We start from the raw sequence: 25,238 nt of genomic DNA on the forward strand, positions 1-25,238 counted from the left end.
CCTCAACAGGAAGACGATTTCCTCGAGGACAGAGATGCATTTTGTTTGTCTCTGTGCCTCTGCCTTTAGCACTGAACCTGGCACACACTCAACCCTGATGATGTTCACCTAACAGAAGGGAACTGCAAATTTGATTCAGAAGAAAGCTAAAATGTGATGTGGCCTCAAGGCCCCGATTTTACGCTTGAAGAACCAAAGCTGAGGAAGGCTGACTGCCCTGAGTTCTACTGCTGGTTAGTGAGGAGCAAGGATGGTGATCTCCTTGTTTAGCTTTCTTCCTTTCTTCTGGATGACTTTTCTATAAACGTCCAATGCCTCACCTTTCCCCTATGTAGAAATGGAATAGAATATATTATCTGTGTCTGTTTAGATACCTGTATTTATCATGGTACCTCTCTCTGACAGGAGCAATGGCATAAAGGTTAAGAACATGGGATCCAGACCCAGACTTCTGGATTCTAACCTTGGTGTCATCAATTTCTAACTGTGCCACACAGGCAGTGTTTCTATGCTTTAGCTTCCTCACCTATAAAATAGAGATAATTATCCCAGCTACCTTACACGAATGTTGTGAGTATTAAATGAGGCCAGGTATGAAAAGTCCTTAGAGTAATTCTTTAATTAATACTGTTTAGTGCCCGCAGTCTGCACTACAGGGCTTCCCTGGTGGCTCAGTAGCAGAGAATCCACCTGCAATGCAGTAGCCACAGGAGACACGGGTTCGATCCCTGGGTCAGGAAGATACCCTGGAGGAGGGCATGGCAATCCACTCCAGAATCCTTGTCTGGAGAATCTCCATGGACAGAGGAGCCTGGCGGGCTACAAAGGTCACAGAGAGTCGGACACGACTGGAGTGACTTAGCATGCACGCCCACGTGCACACGTACAATGTGCACGGTACGTGTCAGCTGCTCTCCATTGTCCATTTAATGAGATCAACTGTTCAAAGTTTTCTGAGTAGGTGCTGTGTGTAAGGCACATCTAACTTAAGTGAGTGAGAGGCTGTCTGGAGACACTGCCTTTGAACTTGAGGTCATGGTGGGAAGAGCACAGCAGGTTGTCATGACTCGAGGACAGCCACAGAATGCTCTGTCGCCGAAGCCCTGAGGAGTGCTCTCCAATGTCTAAGGGGTCCCCCGGAGGCAGTGATGCTGGCGCTAACTAAACAAAGAGAAGGACGTAAGCCAGACAGAGAGCTTGGAAGAGTATTAAGGCCAAAGGAGAACTTATCAGAGCCGGGAGGAGCCAGTTCTCTTTTGGTGCTGGCCTTTCAGGCCGCAGTGATGCAGGTGAGTCTGAAGGGGAGAAAGGAGAGAGTTCTTGCATGGTCAGACCAAACATCTTCAGACAGCAGTGGAGAGGTGTCAAAGGGCTTTAAACAGAGGCATGAGCTAGGGCTCAATATTTTTTAGAGACATATCATTCTAGCTTCAATGTGGAAGATAAATTAGACTGTAACAAGATTGGAGGCCAGAAAACCAGTTAAGAAGCTGTTTCACCACTTTAACTGAGGATTGGCAGGACCGTGGAAATAAGATGGAGATGGAAGGGCAGATTTGGAAATATCTAGAAGACGTGGGCCCCCTGGATTTGGTGATTGATTCAGGGAATGGGTGTGTAGAGAGTCAAATGAATCATCAGGGTGGCTAAGTGGGTATTAGTGACATCATCTGAACAGAGATTGCCAGAAAAGAATATGGTCTGTGGGCTTATGATGGGGTGGATAATAACTAACACAATACTGGAGGAGAGTTAGAGTTATAATAAATATGAATAATATAGTATTTTATACTAGAAAGATGAACAAAACCCCATGAGGACTCAGAAAACCTAAGGAAGGTAGTAAGATCAAAATACTGAACAATGACTGAGAGCTTACGTTGTGCCAAGAACTGTTTTAAACATTTGTCATTTATTAACTCATCGAATCTTCACCATCATGGTACTAGAGGTATGAGATGTATCTTCATTGTACAGATGAGGAAGTGTCAGAGAGGTTAAAATCACTTAACTAGTCCATGGAACCTAGGCCAAAGCAGCCTGGATCCAGAGCTTGAAAGCTCCTTAGGATTGTGTCTATTTGCATGGAGCTAGGGGGCAATGGAGCTAGATCTTCCCAGGTGATGCCAGTGGTAAAGAACCCACCTGCCAATACAGGAGATGTAAGAGATGCAAGTTCCATCCCTGGATCTGGAAGATCCCCTGGAAGAGGAAATGGCAACCCAGTCCAGTATTCTTGCTTGGAGAATCCCACAAACAGAGGAGCCTGGAGGGATACAGCCCATGTGGTTGCCAAGAGTTGGACATGACTGAAGCGACTTAGCACAATACAGAGGCCTAGGAATGAGTTCACAGAGAAGATGTCACTGGAGCCAGGTTTTTAAGGAGGAGTGCAATCTGCAAGCAGGGAGACTTTGAGTTAGAATCTGGGCTTTACTGATTCACTGACGATGGTTATGCTCTACTTGGGGCAGAGAGAGCAGATTCTTGTATGAGTTCAGTGGGTCTCCTAAGGCTGTCAGACTAAGTTTCTCAAGGTGAGATAGGCTCCCCAAAGAAGCTGCGTGTGATGAAGGCAGCCTCTAGCAAGGCTGCCTCAGTGCTGAGCAGGCCATGATGTGTGAGAGATAGTGGACCTGGAAACTAGAGGGCCTGATGGGGAAAAGGCTACTAGACTTAGAGGTGTGACCTCAGGCAAGTTCCTGTTCTCTCCAAATGGTTTCTTGTTACTCTCTACCTTTCCTTCCAATACCATTTCCATTTTGTGTTTCAGTTTCCATGTAGAAATGAAAAAGAAGTATGTGTGAGGTTGTTTCCTGCTCTCAGGAAAGGATTCATTTCTTCATGTTTGGTATACCTTGCATTGGAATTGATGAAAGAGTGGTTCATATTTTGAGTTTACACAATGTTTAGAGAATTCTGCTTTAAGATACTAATGTCACCTATCAAATGAGCAAATTGTGATGATGGGTAAAGTCAGCACCCGAGGGTATAGACTGACCAGTTCTACCTTTATGTCAAGGGTGTGATGGACCTACCCTGGAGAAGGAAATGGCAACCCACTCTGGTATTCTTGCCTGGGAAAATCCCATGGACAGAGGAACCTGGTGGGTTTACAGTCTGTGGGGTTGCAGAGTCAGACACAATTGAGTAAGTAGGCACACAGCACATGATGGACCTAGCAAGAAATGGCTTGAATGTAGAAGCTTTAAGAGTATAGGTTTCTCAGAAAACAAGTTCCTTTTTTCTTCCCTTGTTAGATTTCTGGCACAGTGGTATGTTTGAGAAGACCCCTTTTTTGCTGGTTATAACTTTTTGTTGCTTTTCAAATTATTTGGGACTCATTGATTCATTTGGTCCAGGAACTTACAGTGTTTGATGTATTTCTTGGATTCAAATGTCATCTATTTATAAGGCTTAAAGAGACCTTGGGATGACATGTCATTGTTTGTTTTCACCCCCATGTTCTTCACTCTGAGCAGAAGCAAGTCCAAAAAGCTGAAGACAGATGACCTTCTATAGCTGTTCTCCATAACTCATCCCTGGGTCTAACAAATGATTCTTAGGTTAAGGAAATTCTTCCTTGTGGTGGATTTAAACCTTACTTACCCATTGTAGCTCAGGACCATCCTGCTCCTTCCTCCTCCCTGGAGGTGGAGAAAAACAACTCAGTCACTGTCCTCAGGAATCAGCCTTTCTGGCCTTGAGGATCATTATGAAAGCAGCCTTCAGCTTCTACTCCTCATGGCTAAGCAACTTAAATCCTTAGGCATAATTCTTCATTTCCATCTTCTTGAGTTTCTCTGAAGCTTCTCTAGATCTGCTCATTACCTTAACTTCTGTAGTCTAGAACTTTTCAAGAGGATCTATCCAGGGCTAACCAGTAGTGGCCATCTGCTCATTTATTTAATCAGCGAATGCACATTTATTGAGCTCCACATTTTAAATATTAGACCCCTGGGCAAAGTCCTGAAGTGGCAAAGATAAGTAAAAACAGCATAAGGCAGCACTGAGAGGTTGGCTCATATCATGGATCACTACTTCCCAGATGTATGACCTTGAACACATTACTTAACCTTTCTGTCTCTGTTCCTTCCTGGGCAAAATCAGATAATGATAGTATCTCTCTCATTGGGTTGTTGTGAGGATTAAATGGATAAATACATGTAATGCACTTCGAATAGTGGTCACTGCATAGTTCTGGTCATGTAACTCTTTGCTAAAGAAAATAATAATGAAATAAGATGTAGATCCTGTTCTCTAATTGTACCCACTTTACTCGGAAGGATGAACAAATAAATAAACAGTTAATGACAGTTCAGTACATTCCGTGCTCTGATAGCAGTCTGAGCATGTGGCATGGAAGTTCAGAGGAGCAAGAGGAATCACGTCTCAGGGCATCAGGAATGACTTCATGGTTCACAGAAAGTAGACTGTTGGATGCATGTCATAAATTCACATATTGTTGATGTGGAAGGCAGGGAGAAACCTTGGACGGACATTTTCTTGTTCATTTTTACTGTACAGATGATGGAGTTGCCTCAAAGTAAGGGCTTTCTAGGTGGTGAAGAGGGTGAAGAGGTATCCTAGTCATAGGGAGGCTTGTGAATAAAGAACTAGAAGAACAGGCATTTGGCGTGTGTTGGGAAGATGGCAGGTGGCTTGTAGTGTCAGGGGGTGTTATGGGCAGTGAGGCTGGAGGAGGCCTTAGGTTGTGAATGGAGCCATTTCTTTAACCTAATCCACACTCATGGGGGTTTTATTTAAAAAGTCACAGCATTTGAGATCTCTGTTCTAGGAGTTTTCTTACTCTGTCTTGGGTCGGAGTTATGCATCAGTCCCCGGAGGCCAGAATCTGAATCCTATTCATTTTCCTGTTTCTCTCAGGGCTTAGCGTAGTACCAGGCATGAGGCAGGCTTACGTCATGTGTATTGAAATCAAGTTTGCAGTGTATAGCAAGTGCCCTCATCTGCTTGTTCTAGGACAGCCAATTGTGCTTATGCATGGATGAACCCATGCTAATAAATGAATCCAGGGATTTTACAGTTTTCAAATTTGACTCAATTCTGAGCACCTCTTGGGAAGGGAACAGTTTTGTGTAAAACCCAAAAAACCAATATGAGAAACAAATTCTCCCTGTGGTGTCTTTGCCTTTTACATTTGACTTCCTGTGTTCCCGTGCGCTGTATTCATGGCTGATTATTCTGATGGAGACCCAGTGAACACTGAGTTTCAGATTTAAGACTTAAACTCTTCCCATTTGGAACTCTTTGATGAGCATTGGCTCACATCGCTCACAATCCATGCTGACACTGGCTACAGAAAACTTGAGATGTGAAGGGCAGATCTTAAAAGAAGGCAGCTCTGGACTCTCTAAAGAGACAAATATGTTTTACATCAAGTTCCCTGGTTTTAAAGAAAAAAAATGTCAAAAGTAGTGAGAAATACTCAAGTTGTAGCAGCTGGGTGAATGCAGTGATTCTCTCACTTAGGGCACAAAAGCTGCAATTTTCTATCTAATTCACTCCTCAATCATTCCATGGCCCCTGTCTCAAGCTCAATTTAAGCTCAGTCCCCAGTACACAGAGCCACTGCGCAGTGTATAAAGAAATGACTGGCCAAAGGGAAGGAAGGGAAGACGGTGCCAGGTGGTGACCAAAGCTTGAGTTACCAAGTAGTTCTGGGATCACGACAGCATCCTTCCCCAGCGCCTCTTACAGAGTCCGTGTAAAATAGGTCATTTCTTCTTTAGCCTTTAAATGGTAATTATCTCCGCCTGATAGGTTAATCTGCTCAGATATAGCCTGATGCTACTGTTCAGATCCTCACCACATATATTGGGGAAACAGACAAATTTACTGGAGACTTCAGAGAGTAGGGCCTGGATGGAAAGTTTGCTGCCTCCCGGCTTTGAATTGAAATGGAACTGGGCTGGTGCTCGGCAGAACTCTATTACTGCTGATGACTGTTTGTCTTTTTCAGAGGAGTTCGGGTGAGCAATAAGTATGACTGCTCTATAGGGAGCGCGTCCTGGAAACTGTTGGATCTTTCTTTACACGTGTCAAGTGTATTTCAGTTTTCAGAAGCACATATCCATTTATACTCCATTTTCAATCTCGTAGAAGCTCTATGAAGGAAATGGCAACCGTGTTATTATTACCAATCATCAAATGCATAAACTGAGGGCTGCTGGGTTAAGAGCCTCGCCCAGCAGGGCCAGGATGAGGACTTGAGTCTGAAGGGCAGTGCTATGCGTGTGCGGGCAGATCCCGCTTTCTCTCTGTTCACTAGTCAAGAGTGAGTTTGGGGGGAGCTTGTAAAAAAATTGTGTTCTTTAATGAATACTTAATTAGCCTCAATCAGTTGTCCCCTTCCTCGAAAAGGATGATATTTAAAACTGAAAACTTTTCTGTAGTCGTTTCTGAGGAAGCACTCCCCTCCCCAAGCCTAACAGTGAAAATGTCTGGTGAGAAAGCAAGATGTTTGCATTCCTCCATGCTATGCCTCGTGCTTCAGGCAAGGGCTTCTTGCAATGGTGAGAGTCCAGCCAGGCTGCTGCTGCTGCTGCTAAGTCACTTCAGTTGTGTCCGACTCTGTGCGACCCCATAGAGGCAGCCCACCAGGGTCCCCCATCCCTGGGATTCTCCAGGCAAGAACACTGGAGTGGGTTGCCATTTCCTTCTCCAATGCATGAAAGTGAAAAGTGAAAGTGAAGTTGCTTAGTCGTGTCCGACTCTGTGCGACCCCATAGACGGCAGCCCACCAGGCTCCTCCGTTCATGGGATTTTCCAGGCAAGAGCACTGGAGTGGTTTGCTATTGCCTTCTCTGCCAACTGGGCTACTACACAGTCAATAATCCAGGTATGTGCTGCAGAAATACGTAATTTTTTGTAGCACTGTAAAGACTTTTGAGTATTGCTAGATTCTTTTTTCTTTCACATTGGAAAAGGAAGTCCACTGTCTCCCACAACCCAGCTTCTTGCCAACATATGACTTGAATAGCATCAGTTCAGTTCAGTTGCTCAGTTGTGTCCAGCTGTTTGTGATCCCATGGACTGCAGCGCACCAGGCTCCCTGTCCACCACCAACTCCTGGAGCTTACTTAAACTCATGTCCATCAAGTCGGTGATGCCATCCAACCATCTCATCCTCTGTCGTCCCCTTTTCCTCCTGCCTTCAATATTTCCCAGCATCAGAGTCTTTTCTAATGAGTCAGTTCTTTGCATCAGGTGGCAAAATATTGGAGTTCCAGTTTCAGCATCAGTCCTTCGAATGAATATTCAGGACTGATTTCCTTTAGGATGGACTGGTTGGATCTCCTTGCAGTCCAAGGGACTCTCAAGAGTTTTCTCCAACACCACAATTCAGAAACATCAATTCAGTGCTCAGCTTTCTTTATAGTCCAACTCTCATGTCCATATATGATTACTGGAAAAACCACAGCTTTGACTAGACTAGACTTTGAATAGCATGTGTCATCTCAATCCCGGATTTTGCATGAATCAAAGTTTCAGTGACACAAAGAGTTGAGCTGTTGAGACAAGATGTTTTCTTTTCTTTTTTTTTTTTTTTTTACCATGTAATTGTTTTTAATGTCCAGAGTTTGTAATTCGAGGGCCAGAGCTTTCTCCCGGACCCAAGCTTATAAGCTCTCAATTGGCCTGTGAGGCCAGTAGGGATACTTCTTCTTGTCTAATTTGGTTTCTGGGAAGACTTCATTCAAGTCCTCAATCGTCATCTAATCAAATGGGATTATGTTCCTCATCTTCTCCAGCTCTTTCTCATACTCCTGAATCCTGGTCTTTGACTGAGTCAAAAACTCAGCACAACTTTTCACATCTTCTTTTTCTTCAGCATCCACCTGGGCAGTGTATTTATCCTCCGGTATAGGAACCTTCAGGGCATTAAACTTCTTCTCAAAGTCGTCCACCAAGCCAGCCTTTGCCACGTTGGCCTTGGAGTAAGCCCAGTCGATGGCAGGTGGCTTCTCGGGCAGAGCAGCCAACCTGGAGGTTAGGGTCTCATTCCAGGACTTCAAGGAGTTAGCCACGGCCTTCTGGTTCCGAGGGATGATCTCCCCGAAAGCTACCCAGTCAATGGTTTTTAGAGCAAGTTTCCGTCCAGCCATCTTGAGATCCTTCACCGACCCCGGGCAGCCCGCAGTCCGCAGCAGCAGAGAACCGACAAGATGTTTTCTTTAGAAATTTTTGGAAACTGAAATGGCCAATAGGTCACAAAGTATAGCTTTTGTTATTTTTGTGGGAATAACAATAAACTCTTAGATGCATTGGTCTTTGAAATATACTATTTTCATTAGTAATTGGTTTTGGGGTTCACACATAACTTGAGGACTATGGTTGCATGTTTCTTGCATTGTTATCGTACTTTTTATGTCTGTTTCATCTGTCTATAATAAACCCACTCCTCTCTCCCAACTCCTTTCTCAACCAAAAATTTTTCAAAAAATCTCCTAGTCATCCTTAAAAACTCCTATCACCAACTAATATTTGAAGTTCTGGACTATAATGTTAGTTGTATTGCAAGCATAAATTCTGAAGTCAAACCAATGTAAAGCTAAATTATGTTTTGCCATTGACTAGTTGAATAACTTTGGATATATTTCTGCTTTAAAGTTTTAGTTTCATTACCTTTAAAATGAGATTACAGTAGTAACTTTATTCTAAGATGATTATGAAGATTAAAGGAAATAATATACTCAGATCCTTTGGCAAAGTGACTAGCATGTAGAAAACACTCAGTAAAAGCCAGCAATTATTATTCCCATTGTAAAGGGTTTCCATTAAGACCATGGTTAGACAGTGCTGTTCACAATCCCATTTCTGCCAGCTTACTCATACACAGGACAGAAATCAGACATAGAAAAAAGAGACAAGAATGAATATGATCAGGTAAAATTAATATCTATATAGTGAAGCAAAGATATTTTGCAAAACTTAAAAATTGTTTTAGAAAATGAGAGTTGAGTTAGTTGATTCAACTGAAAATAATATGCAAAAATTAATAACTTTCTGGTGTACTTGCAATAATCAGAAGATTAAAATCATTCAAAATAGCACTAAAATGTAAACTAAAAATAAATTCATTGAGTAATAACACACATTCTGTGTGAAGCAAACAGTACAACTTTAGTAGAGGAATAAAAGAAGACTTGGATAAATGGAAAAAGAATAATTCTTTTAGAAAAGAGGAACAAATATCTTGGTAAGAGCTAACATCTTACCAAGTGAATGTACATATTTAATGCAATTCTAGTCAAAATCATTTTGCTGCTGTTGTTTTCTGGAAACTTGACCAAGTATTCCAAAGTTAATTTTGAATAGTAAATAGAATGAAAGAGCTAAAAAATATTTTAAAAGAAGAGCAGTAAGCAGGCTTTTCTCAGGTAGATATTGTAATGTACTGTAAAGTTATGTTCTGGATGTTCTGGAGTAAGAATAAATAGACAAATCAGGTTGAAATAGACTAGAAACAAGACTGGTAGAAATAAGTGTTTAGGATGTAGATGTGGTCAAGGCTAGATTATATAGTAGTTGAAGAACTGACAATTATGTAAGAAATGGTGTTGAACCACCTGGTTAACTGAAAGGAGAAAAGAATACAAATTAAATTCTAGGGAGAAAGAATAAAATGTAAAAAATTCAAAATAAACAAAAGGAGAAAATATATGGTAATGTTTATCTGATCCTGGAATGGTAAGGATTTCTAGGCATAAAGGAAAAGAGTGATCATTTTGATTATGTAAAAATTTTGAAATTCTCTATGTTGGAAATATAATAAACAAAAACCCAACAAATTATAAAATGGGAAAATATTTTTTAATGAGTCTGATCTAAATGGCTTGATATATTTAAGAAATTACAAGGTTATAAGTAGGAACCTAATATTCCACTTGAAAGGAGTTTCTTGTATGAACACTTAACAAGAGATACATGTTACCAATAAATACATGAAAAATTGTAATCACATTTGCCAGCAGAGAAATTAAAATTTAAACAAAATGAGACACAACTGGTAAAGATTTTGAGAAGCTATTGTGTTGATGACACTATTGGTGATGGAATGAGTCCCATTTAACTAGTCTCTGCCTTTGGGGGAGAGTGTGAATTATTGCCACTTTCCTAGCCATATAATATAATAAATAATATATAGTCAATAGCTTAAAAATTTTTTAAAACTTGACTTAATACTATTCTAGAAATAGATTTTAATCAAGTTATTACAAAGGTAAAACTTCATATAAAACGATGTTTATTTTGATGTTATTTATAATAAGCTTGGCTCATTTAAATTTTCAGTTATAGGTTGATGTAAAACACACTATGATACAGTCATTAAAAATTGTTTTCTATATTTATTGTAGGGGGAAGTGCTTTTGATAGAATATTAAATGAAAACCATGGACAATATACTTTAGATTAAATAAGGTAACTGATACAACAAAAGACAATAAAGACATAAAAAGATTTAAACCCTAAAGGACAGAGAGAATGAAAGAGGAGATGATGTTGGTGAAGAAATGTCTACTGGATTTTGAAAGTTTGAAAGAAAATAAATGAAAAGTATCTGACTTGGCACAGCATTAAAATAATAGTGAGATTTAAGCTTTTGGGAGAGAATCAACAAAAAGCAGGCTATTTGGCTCTGCTAAATTCTGGAAATGCTCAGAAACTGGATATGTGGGTATCTTAGAAGGTGAGGGTGAGAAGTAGAATAGAAAATATGTGAACAGGTTGAAGATGATACAGAAAGAGCAAAGAGACCAGATCCTTTCCCTTACTCAATGAGGGAAGAAAACAGTTTTTACCCTAACAGAGTTGAGAAAAGATCTGGGTTTGAGGACAGCTGGGCACTGTGGACAGACAGGTAATAAGTAATATGAAAATAAGAAGGTTTCAGGTGAAAGTCTGCTTACAGAACAGTGAGACCCCAGTTTTATGTCTTCTCTTCCAAAGTGTTGGTGGCTTGTTTCATTCTCTGATGGAGAGGAAAGAGGAGGGTTCCTTTCTGGAAAAACCGACCAGTCCAATAGAAAATACGTCCTGGGAAAAGATCAACACTTCTCTCTGCCAGCCTGCAGCAAAGCCCACCACCTGTAACTCTCTTCTGTGCTACTGGAACTTCCAGTCAACCTTGGATGTTTTCCTCTTGAAAAACCAGGCATTCCAACCTGAAAGAGAGAGAATAAAACAGAAACAAACAAACAAAAATAACTGAAGCAAATGGAGGCAGGGCAGGCCAGCGGAAAATCTTTTTAACAATCTTTAATTTATTTCGAGAGGTAAGATAATATATTGCATTCAAAGCATGAGAACAGGCCACTATAGGAAGGAACATTCAGAAAACCAGAATAAGGTCTTAGAAATAAAAACATGAATGCAGAAATTAGACAATTTAATTAGAAGAAGATTTGGGAAACACATTTGAAAAAAATCTCTGACAAATTATGTTAAAATAAAAAGACAAAAAGAATGAAAGTAAGAAAGAAGAAAAACAAGAAAATTTGATGAACAGCTCAGGAAGCCTAAAATCCAGAGGAGATTCTGAAAGTGATACCAGATAAAATGAAGGGACTGGCGCTATTAAAGAAGTAGTAAAAGAGAATTCTCTTGAGCTGAAAAACTTCAGTTTACAAATACAAGTATCCATTTACTTAATGCCAGCATAACAGATCACACACACACACCCTTAGACACATCACTGAGAAATTTCAGAACATTTGGAATAAAGAATATTTACTAAATGTTTCAGAAAAAAAAGCAACAGACTACATACAATTGAAAATCACATTGAAAATTATCTCTTAAAGTTAGATGAGAACAGAGGATGATATTCAAAATTTTAACTGATTTTCAACCTAGAAGTCCATACTTTGCTACTGCCTCTTATTGTTACAGGAGTAAAATTGGAGGCATCTTATAGGATTACATAGTATAGTGAATGTAAAAGTTGTTCAAATAAGGTTTCTTCAGATTATAACATCTTTACAAATTTCTCAGAAAGCTACTAAAGGATGTGCACCATCATAAACAAGAGGGTGAATCAAGAAGGAAGAAGATATGGGATCCAAGAAATAAGAAAGGCAAAGGATATTCCTAGGATGATGGCTGAAGGTAACTCTAGGGTGCCAGGTATGCCGAATGCCTGAAGAGAATTTGGTCCAGATCAGAGCAAAAGGATTAAGGACTCCTGGAGGGATGCCTTCTGGAAAAAAAAGGAACTGAACATCTGTCTAATGTGAATATATGAACAACACTAAGAAGTTTTATTGTTTTTTTTTTCAGCTCTGACAGAGAGTTTGTCACTGGACCAGAAAAATAAAAAGGAAATGTTACAAGGTAGACAACTATTAATTTCAGGGGGAAAAAAAGTAGGTAAAAAGGAAAATTTAACTGTGAGATGCTATATAGCTCAGCAGTGAACAAAAGAAATAGTTCTTAATAATATAACATGAAGATGATTTATTTTGCAAAATCTATGACATAACTATGGGGCTTCATAGATGGCACTAGTGGTAAAGAACCCACCTGGCAATGCAGGAGAAGTAAGAGACGTGGATTCTATCCCTGGGTTGGGAAGATCCCTTGGAAGAGGAACTGGCAGCCCACTCCAGTATTCTTGCCTGCAGAATCCCATGGACAGAGGAGCCTGGCAGACTACAGTCCATAGCGTCTCAAAGAATTGGACACGACTGAAGTGACTTAGTATGCATGCATGCACTAGGAAGATGATGTATTTCTTTCTCACTTGAGCCTCCATTGCCTTCTGGGGCTTGAAGGAAAGGAACAGGATGCTTAAGACTCCCCTAGGTATCTCTGGAGCAAAAAGATGGTCTGTGAGGAGTACCAGGAGGATCTTCCTTCTCTCTGCTTTTAGAGAAACCACTCTGCCACATTGGGGAAGTGGAAGCTACACACTCATTGTCCTCTGTTTGTGCTAGTGGTTAAAAAAAAAAAAAATCTAAACATCTCATTGTGCAGAGTTAGGGATGCAGGAAGCACTTGGTCAGGCAAATGCTTCAGGGCCAAAGCATCCAATTATTTGCATCTCAGTGCACTGGGCAAATCTCACTCACTTCAGCCAGTGGGAGTCATCACAGAGAGAATACTTTATTCAGAATTTCAGAGAATTCTATGAAGAAATGAAAGGGCAAGGCTGATTTCACAGTAGAAAGATTAGGGCATGAAAAAGGTAGGAAAAAGAGCATGCGGGAGAAGAGACTTCTATGGAGAAGGAAGTGATAAGGAACTTGGGGGAAAGGCAACTTAGGTAAAACTATGCTCATGTGTGTGGTATTTTACCTTTAATTCTCACAGCAAGTGTTCAGATATAATTACGTAACAATTTCCATTCTCAGATGGGGAAATGGAGGATGGGAATGTTGGTTCTTTGAAGGGCACCCAAGCTCTCAGAGGTGGTAGTAGGGAGTGTCTTCTTAGGTTTCTCATTTTCCTTCATCCATGTGACAGAAATGTTAGTTTCTTTCTTTTCTAGGTACTTTACAGTCTCTGGAAATGCTATTTTCTGGAGTGCTTCCTTCCCAGTCTGTGCTGTACCAATCCCCTATTCCTTCTGGTGAGGACTTGCTTTTACAGGACCTTCTACATGGGCAAGGAGGAGGATCTGAGCGTCCAGTCTACGTGCTATTTCCACGTCTGCCTTTGGGTGAGGGTCTGCACACCCACCAGTATCCAACAAGGGGTCCAAAGACATCCCACCTCTTCTTGCCCTCTCTCCTCCTCCCCAACACACTCACTTCCACAAACAGAGGCCCACAGTTAATCAGTAATTCCTCCTGATTGCCTGTATAGGGGAGAGACCAAGTTTAATGCTGGCCAGTTGCATTAAATAGTCCAAATAGTGGTTCTACCTCTTAGAAGCTGTGAGAATGTGACAATTTCCTAACTTCTTGTCTAACTCCCATGTTTCGCCATCTGTAAAATGATGATAATAACAGTAACCACTTCATAGAGCTGTTGCGAGGATTAGATAAGAAAATTACATCATCATCATCTCATTACTACCCCCAAAGAACTACACATAGAAGATGCTCAGAGCAGGTGGCTCTTTTCAGCTGAGACTGGTTTCAGCTCTTTGAAGTTTGGATTTGCAGAAATAGGGGTGAGTTGAGGGAAGAGTCAGGGTTCAAGAGAAAGAAAAGCAGAAATAAGAACACTTTTTAGGAGCAGAAGCTCCCTACTATGCTTGGTATTTCTCCACATTCCAGCCACTTCTCTCATATGTCAAAACACACACATGCACACACACCACTCCATTTTTATTATGGATAAAGTTCACTGATCATCAGAATGCTCTGAAAACTGTCTCTCAGAAAACCTAAAAGTTTTCTGGATCACCTTTCTGTTTAGTGAAGGAAGATACCAGGGAGCATTTTAAGACATCTAAGCCTCCATGCTATCCTGGCAGCTTTTGTTGATACATCTCTTTAGTGTGGCTTCAGTTAGACTTCAATTTGTGGTTAAATGCAGGTTAGTTGTTGTGACTCTGAGTGCTTTAAGGAACTTCTACCTAATGACTTTCCTTTAGCAAGTCTCTCTTGGCCAGCAGACCCTGTGCACTTGAATTGTGCCAATGTTTCCACCTGGTTTTGTCTCTTCTAGCACCCATGGGCCTTTCTAGGAGTTACTGAATTGTTGAGCACCTCTGAGCAAGGCTGAGTCACCCTTAGCCCTTTAATATACTAGAAACTTTCCGACTGTCAATGGTCTAAAATGTTGAGTCTGGTTGGGGTTGCCTGGGGATGTTTTTGTGTGCACTTCAAGAAGGATGGCTTAGGAGTCTTTGATCACTGGGGGCACAGGACCTGTAGATTCCCACTAAAGGGATGGCAATACACTGGGGAAAATGGTTAGGCCATTAAGAATCACGTTTTTCTTTTCAAGTGTGTGTTTGAATTTCTAATTTTCAGATTTATAAGAGCCAGTAATTATATCACCAATTAAATGAGTGAAAAAATCTATAAAACTAAAGAAACACTATTCCTGTTGAAAAATATATGTACATAAAATTAGAGCAATTCACAAATGCAGAATTCTAATGTTATATTAGATGCTTGCAACTGCAAAGCCTGCTTTCATATTTCCATTACAGCTCTGTTTTCTTTCAATTTGAGGAAATGTTTCTCTTAACAAAAACTCTAATGCTTTATTTTAGCCTGAAGGGATAAATCTCATTCAAGATCTGTTTTAAATGATTTTTTTTAAGGTTTTGAAGAAATAAAATATTTTTATTTTAATCTCATTAATTTTTTTGTTGTTGTTCTGGGAAGATTCAAACATAAATGAACTTTAAAAGTTGAAACTTTCCACCTGCCTTGTTTCCAGGAAGAAGATTGTTCATGAAATGTGAATTTTTCAGAGGGAAAAATGTGAACATTGAGGGGAGGCCTAGGTATAGAATCTGGCACTGGAAGGGACTTTAGGGTCATTTAACCCCCACTTAGTCCTCTCAAGGAAATGAGAATTGGGAACTGGGTGTAAAATCCACATGCATGTCTAAAATTCAATAGTATGTCTAGCCCATCCATCAAAGTATGAATTATAAGTAATCTAAAGTCCTTTCTTATTGTGATTGTTGTTCAGGCACTAAGTCTTGTCCAATTTTTTGTGACCCCATTGACTGCAGCATGCCAGCCTCCTCTGTACATCGAGTTTCCTCAAACTCATGTCCATTGAGTCAGTGATGTCATCCAACTGTCTCATCCTCTGTTCTCCTCTTACCCTCGGTTTTTCCCAGCATCAGGGTCTTTTCCAATGAATCACCTCTTCAAAACAGGTGACCGAAGTATTGGAGCTTCAGCTTCATCATCAGTCCTTCCAATGTGTGTTCAGGATTGATTTCCTTTAGGATTGACGTGGATCTCCTTGCAGTCCAAGAGACTCTCAAGAGTCTTCTCCAACACCACAGTTCAAAAGCATCAATTATCTAGTTCTCAGCCTTTATGGTCCAGCTCTCACATCCACACATGACCACTGGAAAAACCATAGGTTTGACTAAACAGACCTTTGTTGGCAAAGTGATGTCTCTGCTTTTTAAAACACTGTCTAGGTTTTACACAGCTATTTTTCCAAGGAGGAAGCATCTTTTAATTTTGGGGCTGTAGTCACCGTCCACATTGATTTTGGAGCCCAAGAAAGTGAAATCTGACACTGTTCCCACATTATCCCCATTTATTTGCTGATCTTAGTTTCTTGAATGTTGAGTTTTAAGCCAGGTTTTACTCTTCTCTTTCACCTTTATCAAGAGGCTCTTTAGTTTCTCTTCACTCTGCCATTAAAGTGGTATCATCTGCATATCTGAGGCTATTGATATTTCTCCCAGAAATCTTGATTCCATCTTGTAATTCATCTAGTCCAGCATTTTGCATGATGTACTCTGCGTATAATTTAAAGAAGCAGGGTGACAATATACAGCCTTGACGTAGGCATTTCCCAATTTTGAACCAGTCTATTGTTCCATGTCCAGTTCTAACTGTTGCTTCTTGACCTGTATACAGAGTTCTCAGGAGGCAGGTAAGATGGCCTGCTATTCCCATATCTTTAAGAATATTACACAGTTTGTTGTGACCCGCACAGTCAAAGACTTTAGCATGGTCAATGAAGCAGAAGTATATATTTTTTTTGAATTCCCTTGCTTTTTCTATGATTCAGTGTGTGTTGGCAATCTGATCTCTGAAAGTTCTTTCTAGCCTTACTTAAAAATTTTAAAAATCAAAATAGTATGTGCGTATATTTTTAAAAAATTGAATATTTCAGAAGGACTTACAATGAAAAATAATTGGTCCACCTCTTTCCACTTTGAGCCCTATTCCTTAGTGGCAAATACCATTACCCCTTGCTGCTTTTCAGACCCAAACAAAACTAAAAGAAATACTCTGATTCAAATTGCCATTTAATATTTCAAATTCTTATATGATTTTAAACAATGAGTTAAAATCAATGGGTGAGTTTATGTCCTAGAATTAGGAAATATGAAAATGAAAAAGCTCCTCATGATGTGAATGAATTCACTTACACCTGAAGACAACAAAGTCTAGAGTTGCTTGTCCTCTTATTAGTCCAAGGTCAAACATTTAGTTTATGACACTCTATGAAATAAAACTTGGGTCTGATGCCCTTTCCCCTCTACTACACTGTTTCTCCGGACGTGTTTTGACACAGTTCATTTATGTCCTGAGTAGTGCTGTGGTAAACGAGGTCTCTACTTTAAACAGTGAGACTGTTTTAAAGTGCTCGTTAATGTGAGTGCAATGGGAGTGATGCAGTTTTCATTTAGAGACTAGTGTAAATTATAATATCTGGATTCCCAGGTGGCTCAGTGGTAAAGAATCCTCCTGCCAATTCAGGAGATGCAGGATACACTGATATGATTCCTGTGTTGGGAAGATCCCTTGAAGGAGGAAATGGCAACCCACTCCAGAATTCTTGGTGGTAAAATCCCATTGACGGAGGAGCCTGGGGAGCTATAGTCCATGATGTCACAAAGAGCTGGATGTGATTGAGCACACACACATGCAAATTATAATGAGAACATACCTATAAAATTACAAGGTGTGTGTAAAATTGATCCAGTTTGGCAAGAAAAAAAAAGAAATGTGCAGTTTGAAACAGGAAGAACAAAGCATTATTGGTACAGGAAAGCATGTAATGTTAGAATGTATAATTGGTAGGAACTTTTTAATGTTAGTATTGTGTTCCAGTGACATCTTTCTAAACTTCAAGGTTCCTTCAATTTGTTATTTGATGAGGAAACAGTATTGCTGGCTCATGGACTATGGAAGACAGTGTAATAGAGAAAGTGAGGGTATAAAGAGTAGGGAACTAAAAATCAGCATTTGGATTGCATGTCCACATGGGGGGCTATCTATATATATAGCAGGGGTGATGGCAAATTAGAAGTGAGAGTCAAGAGAGTGTTCTGGGCTTCCAGGGACTATCTGGAACAGAGATGATACATTTGGAATCCAGTCTTAAAGTCACAAAGAGTTTGGTCAGGTAGCAGCCAGGCTAGAGAGGTTACTTTCACCAACTGAAAGAAAACATGATTAGCCTAGACAAGTGGTTGGCAAAATTATTCTGTAAAAGACCAGAGAGTAAACATTTTGGGCTTTGCCAGCCAAAGTCTTTGTTACCGTTACAACTCTGCTATTGTAGCACCAAAGTGGCTACAGACAAGATGCAGACAAATGAGTGTGGCTGTGGGCCAATCAAACTTTATGGTCACAGAAATGTGAATTTCATGTAATTTTCATAAGTCGCACAATCTCCTCTTCTCTTTTTCTTACTGTTTTCAACCATTTAAAAATACAGAAAGCATTCTAAGGTTGCAAGGCCATACAGAACAGGTGGGCAGCTGGATTTGGCTCAAGGATCATAGTTTGGGGATTGCTCTGCTGGGCTAACAGAAGGTTAGGGTCCAGCATTTAAGTGATGATTCTGCTGTTTCAGCAAAGCAGTAAAGAGGAGCTTCCCCTTTCTCTCTCTCTGCCTCATTCTGTGGTTTCTGGAATCTAAATTCTCTGTGTTTTGCTTTGTTTTCTGTAGACCAGCAGTTTTGATAGAAGACAGAGTAAGATCTGTGTGTGATCTTCTCACTTTAAAACCTTACTTCCTGATCCACAAAGCACTCCCGTGGATAGGACAAAGAGGTTCTTTACTGCATTATACAGACTGTTTGCTGAGTACATTTGCCATCATGACTAAGGTGTGGCCCTTCCAAAAACATTTGTTGATCTGAAATGCATTCGACATTCAGATGTAGTTCTGTGTGGGGTGTATGTGTGGGAGAACCTTTCCATGTGTCCTCTGGGTCCTAACTTGCCCCCCTATTCTGTAGGGCAGGGGCCTCTGCTCTGCCAACAATCCTGGGAAATGCCCTCAGTGAAGAGTTCTGGGCTACACCCCTCATGGGTCACTGACATCCCTTATCTATACTTGGTATGATTCATATTTCTAATCTGTATACTTTGGATTGATTCCTGGCCCTTTTTTTTTTTTTTTTTTTTGGAATGGCTATAATTCTGTATACTAATGGCATGCTTTCAAGGTGACAAGTTTTTTCCATCTAAAACTCTGATGCAGATGGCAAGCTGACACTCAGGAAAGTCATGCAGTAGAAAGCTGTTGAACCTTAGTCATAGCCAGACTAGTTTCCCGATGCATGTTCCTTCTGTTCAGCCACACAGCCTTGCCTCTGGTTTAGAGTTTATTGGGATTGGGATCTAAAACTGCTTGTAAACTATTATATGATGAGGTCAATTATCCTTAAATTTTACTGCCATTAAAGAGTATTTATGTATTTTATTACTGAGTTTGCTTCCTCCTAAGTAAAAGTCATTGACTTGAGATTGGGAAGGCATCTCATACATTAGACAGTGAAAGGTAGCCCCTCTTTCCCTGGGTTCACCTGGGGATTTTTCCCTTTGGACATTAAAAGAAAATAGATACTTAAGGAAGTAAGTGAATTTAAATAAGAGATTAGATTATAGCTTGAAATTTAAGTTCCTTGGAACCTGTGGGATGGATGGAGACATGTAGAAACATCCCCATCTGAACTAATTTATAAGTTACTTGATTTCTTTTCCAATGAGTATTTATTCCACATGTGGATACCTATAGTATTTATTCTTTATTCTGCCGGCCTACTTTGAAAATCCATGCCCTTAGCAATGCCCAGACTCTGGGGAAGGTACTAGAGAAGACAAGACTTGACTATCATCCCAAGAAATGTATAATGTTGGTGACCCAAGAAATCTTGAAATAATTCAATAACAATATATAATAGAATGTCCAGGGCCAACACTAATGGAAGATGTACTAAACTGAGGGAGATTTCAAAGAAAGAATAGGTCAGTATAGACTCAGTGTCTGGGAAAGACTTCATGAAAAAGCACAGATGTGACCTGGCCTCTGGAAACTAGGAAAATTGAGAAAGACAGAGGAAATCAATGTTTTTTAAATTCTTTTTTGCTGGGCACTGAAGCTGCTCATTTAATCCTTACCAAACATCAGTATTACTAGATCCCCCTTGAAGTTGAGGAAGTCAAGGGGCCCAAGAGAGGCAGGCTATCCACTGGTGACAAGTACATACTCTGGAGCCAGAGTCCCTGGGATTGGTTCTAGGTGCTTGCATCTTACAAACTGTGGGACCACAGACAAGACACTGAACTTTTCTTTGCCTTAGTTTTCCTTTTTGTAAAGTTGAGATCATAATAGTACCTATCTTAATAGGTAGCATTGTTGTGAAGTTTGAATGAATGAATGTGGAGTTAATTCACATTAACTTGTGTGTGTGTGTGTGTGTAAGTCGCTTCAGTCATGTCTGACTCTCTGTGACCCCATGGACTGTTGCCCACCAGACTCCTCTGTTCATGGGATTCTCCAGGCAAGAATACTGGAGTGGGTTGCCATACCCTTCTCCAGGGGATCTTCCTGACCCAGGGATTGAACCCGCATCTCTTACCTCTCCAGCTTCGTTAGACAGGTTCTTCACCACTAGTGCTCCCTGGGAAGCCCCACCAAGTGCTTGGCACGTATTAAATGCTTGATAGATACCAGTTATTACTGTCACCCTCACGCCCCTTGCCCAGGAGCAGGGCTGAGATCTGGATACAGGTCTGATCTATCTCTGTGCTCATGAACTCCAGCCCCACGGCGGGCGGTGAGTGAGTGGCCCTGAGGAGTCCAACACTGGGAGAAGCCTGGAGCGCAGACGGGGGCGCCGCGGTGCTGCCGTGAGGGCCATGCGAGAGAGCGGTGTGAGGAGACAGGGTCTGAGGCGCTGATCGGTGTGAGAGGAAGCTGGGTGTGTCGGGGCCTGGTCCAGTGCCCGCTTCAGGGCAGGGTGCCCTGCTCACTTGAGGCCGTGACTTGGTGAACACGACTACATCCTTTTCCCTCTGATTTCAGTTCAGGTGTGGATGTCCTGTTCTGGTGCCACACTCATCCCACACACACACACACACACACACACAATGGTGCTAGATATAACAACCGAATACTAGATGTGACATGGACTAAGCCGTGCATAGGGCCCCAGCATCAGCCCTCGTACCTCCACTGTGCTCCAGTCACACAGAATTAATTAATAATTCCCCGAAGCCCCCAGGGCTTCCTCCCCCTGCTGTCCTACCTGTCATCCCCCACTGCTGTCAGCCCTACGGTTAGGTTAGCACCTAGTGTATAGTAGACGCTCTGTGAATGATGGCTGAAAAAGTGAAAGGGTGAGTAAATGAAGATTCTTTTACACCTCCAAACTCCTGCACATCCTGTTCCCTCTGATTGGAACAGTCTTCCCACTTTCTGTTAACAGTTTTGTCAGTCACCTCTTCCAGAAGGCAAGTCCTGCTTCTTCCCTCCCCACTTCTTAAAACTTGAGTCATATGTACCCAGAACCCACAGTCATTCTCCCCTCAGAGTTTATCACCCTGTACTGAAATCCCTTTGTTTTTATGTATACACACACACAAACACACACGCATATACATATATGCAGGGCTTCTCTGGTGGTTCAAATGGCAAAGAATCTGCCTGCAATGCAGGAGATTCAAGTTTGATCCTTGGGTCGGGAAGATCCTCTGGAGAAGGAAATGGCAACCCAATATTCTTCCCTGGAGAATTCCACGGACAGAGGAGCCTGGCGGGCTGCAGTCCATAGGGCTGCAAAGAGTCAGACACGGCCCACTCATTTACTTATACATAGATGCGTATTTTAGTGGTGTTTAGTTGACTTACAGTGTTTCAGTTATGCAGCAAAATCAGTTGTATGTGTGTATATATATATACACACACACACACACATATATTCTTTTTCAGATTATTTTCCATTGTAGGATATTACAAGATATTGAATCTAGTTCCCTGTGCTGTGAAGTAGGTCCATGATGTTTATCTAATTTTATACATAGTAGTGTGTATCTGTTAATCCTAAACTCTTAATTCATGCCTCCCTTCCCTTTTCCCTTTCACTAGCCATAAGTTTGTTATGTCTTGTGAGTCAATTTCTGTTTCATAAATAAGGTCATATTTATTGTATTTTAGGTTCCACATATAAGTGGTATCACATGATTTTTGTTTTTCTCTGTCCAGCTTACTTCCCCTGGAGGAGGAAATGGCAACCCACTCCGTATACTTTCCTGGGGAATCTCATGGGCAGAGGAGCCAGGTGGACTGCTGTCCATAGGGTCTCAAAGAGTCAGACGTGACTGAAGTGACCATGCATGCATGCATGCATGTCTGACTTACGTTATTTAGTGTGATGATCTCTAGGTTTAGCCATGTTGCTGAAAATGGTAGTGAGATCCCTCTTTATTAGTCTTTCACCTCATTCAACCATGGCTTCCTGAGGGCTGAGACAGAGGTTTATTCCTCAACTCTGCCAGCGCTGTGCCTAGCAGAGTGTCAGAACCCCAGGACGGCCCAGGGCTTGTCCGTGAACACAGGTGAGTGCACACTCACTCTCTCTCACACGCACCACACCACACCCACACGGACATACACACACGTCCTTTCAGGAGCCCTTCTGTTCTGGCCCCTCAGAGAGTGAGTCACCCAGGTGTGACAGGTGACTCAGGATGGTAGCAGATGTCTCTCCTCCTTCGCGGGCAGCGGGGGTGGCGCAGCTCAGCCTCCACCTTCACCCTGGCAGTTGGAATTCAGAGAAATCAGCCGAAGACAGCACAAGCGAGCGCCCAAGACAGAGGTCCAGAATCAGCCTCAGGCCTTTTAATGAGTGTTCTCCTGAGCAGAGTCGCTAACAAACCATCCTGGACTCCCTTGATCACTTTAATTGGAGGACAGACGGTCTTAAACATTTAAAAAAAGCTGACAGAAGGATCTAATTCCCAAGGCTTTCCCTCAAGCTAAACCTGTTCTGGAAGCTGGCTTTCTCAGACGTGTGCAATGCTTACATTTTGACCTTTAGTGAATTCTAGATTTCTCCGTGCCCTGCTCTGTTTTTGGACGTGCTCTTCCTTCTGTCCTTTTTGAACACAGACAGGAGGATACTAAAGTCTCCATTCATCCTGATGGCTTGCAAGAGATTGCTTGGGGAATATTTTGAGGGCCTGTGTGTACCCCAGATTTTGTTTATCTGTTTTCATAAAGCATATTTAAAGCTAATTCTGTTTTTTCACTCCCTATTTCAGAATCACTCTGAAATTTCCCAGGCATCGAGGTCCTTCTTTGCATTGAATGTGTTTTGTTTTTCTTAGTAAATTAAAATACTTGGAAAATTGAATTTTTGTATTACTAATATGTATTATAGAAGCTGATAAATGTGAGATTAATGGCCAAAAAGAGACATTTCAGATGGATAATTTAGATTTTTATCATTTATTAATCATGGAAAGTAAACCTGCTATATAAGTAATTTTAGTTTTATCAAGAAGACAAATGGTTCTGGCTAATGAACGTATAGATATTCTATGCCAAAGGCATTTGAAGTAATCTGTTAATCATTTAACTGTGTCAGGGCATATGCTATGTCTTCATAAAGCAATTAAAACACATAACTTTCTCCACTGAAATGTGTATTGGCCTTCACCGCCTAAAGCAAATTAAAATGGCATTTATCTCAGACTAGGCTTTGGTGGCACAGTATCTAAAGGCAGAAAAACAGGGGAGGCTATGGATGTCATGGCAAAGAAAAACTGGTTCAGACTCTCATACTTGGGCCGAGGTTGCAAATCACTCTGAGAGTGGGACTGGACTAACGAGGACTTTCTGGTTCCCTCATACCTATCACAGTGGATGAGTTCCTGGTGGAAAATCCCAGGGGAGCATTTCCCTACCAGAGCCTGGGGATTTACATCTGTATCTCCCATTAACACTAATGGGTGCTCCCTGCATACAAACTGTCCTCTGCCTGATGGAGGAACAGACCCCTGAATAATATTCTTGCTCCATTTATCTGGTGTTCAGAGATGGACAGAGGGCTGCGTGAACAGGATTTTGATAGCATTGTGGTGCCATTATGCTAATAGAGATTTGTGTCAGCTCCTTTTTAGAGGGTCATAATTCTACTTTTAAAACTCTCGTTCAGCTGAAATACATTTTTAAATATTCTATTTTTTTTGCAAAAGAACAATCACCATCACCACCACCACGGAAAGATAAAACTTTAGTCACTGAGCAAGAGTTTGTGGAAGGTGATTTTCCCATGGCTTGTTTTCCAGATATCCTTCCTCCTAGCTTGTCCTGAGCTCAGGGCTCAGCTTCAGCCATCACCCTCCCCCAGCCACGTGGCTCTGTTGGTTATGAGTCTGGGGGAGGACCCCTGAGAGGAGGGGTGAGCAGAGGCCAAGACGGAGAGGTTTAGTGGTAGCTTGAGATTTTATGGAAACCGGAGGCTGAAACCCTTTTGCACAGGAAATCAGATTTCTGATTCCCAGGGTTGGTAGGAATCGAGTTCCCACAGGTATGTTCCCCCAAGAGCTTCTGAGAGGGGTGAAGGGCAGTCATTCCCACCGGCCTTGGTCGTGCAGAGAGCACAGTGGTTTCTCAGTAACTGTGATGAATCAACAGGTGTGTGAATGGACACTAAGGTGAATGCTGGCTTTTGTCTTTTTCTCTTACTGGCTTCAAAATGTCCTCGGGTCTCAATGTCCTTGCCTGTAACCTAGGGAACTGATTTGCTCAGACCTCATGGCTCGTTTTCCGGGGGTCAGGGAGGTGAAGACCATGGAGGCTATAACTCTTAGACGTTGGTGGGAGTGGGCGTGGGGTGGGTGGGGTGTGTTGGGGGGAGTGGGGGTGGGGTTCTCAACAGGGACAAACTAGCTCTGAAATGGCCTACAAGCAGCTCAACAGAAGCAAGAGATGGATTCTGTTAAATGTACCCCTTTTCTTTCCTTTTCTAAAAAAATTTTGTTTAAATATAGTTGATTTGCAATGTTATATTAATGTCTGCAATACAGCAAAGTGATTCAGTTATACATATATACATATATTTGTTTTCATTACAGTTTATTATAGAATATTAAATATAGTTCTCTGTGCTATAGAGTAGGACCTTGCTCTTTATCCATTCTATATATAATAGTTTGCATCTGCTAATTTCAAACTCCCAATCCATCCCTCCCCACCCTTCCATCTTGGCAACCATGGGTATCTTCTGTATGTCTATGAGCCTGTTTCATTAATAAGTTCATTTGTGTCATATTTTAGACTACACATATAAGTGATATCATCTATGTTTCTTT

General features: G+C 41.2%; 1 protein-coding gene and 1 pseudogene across 6 annotated transcripts in view; one reads left to right on the plus strand and one right to left on the minus strand.

The window, feature by feature from the left end:
* The window catches only part of PPARGC1A (PPARG coactivator 1 alpha), a 694,460-nt gene that overhangs the window by 371,583 nt on the left and 297,639 nt on the right, over nt 1-25,238 (plus strand). The window lies entirely within an intron of this gene.
* On the minus strand, nt 7,549-8,160 carry LOC110150380 (ATP synthase subunit d, mitochondrial pseudogene; annotated as a pseudogene).

The sequence above is a fragment of the Odocoileus virginianus genome, chromosome 21 (genome assembly GCF_023699985.2).
Source record: "Odocoileus virginianus isolate 20LAN1187 ecotype Illinois chromosome 21, Ovbor_1.2, whole genome shotgun sequence".
Taxonomy (NCBI): Eukaryota; Metazoa; Chordata; class Mammalia; order Artiodactyla; family Cervidae; genus Odocoileus; species Odocoileus virginianus.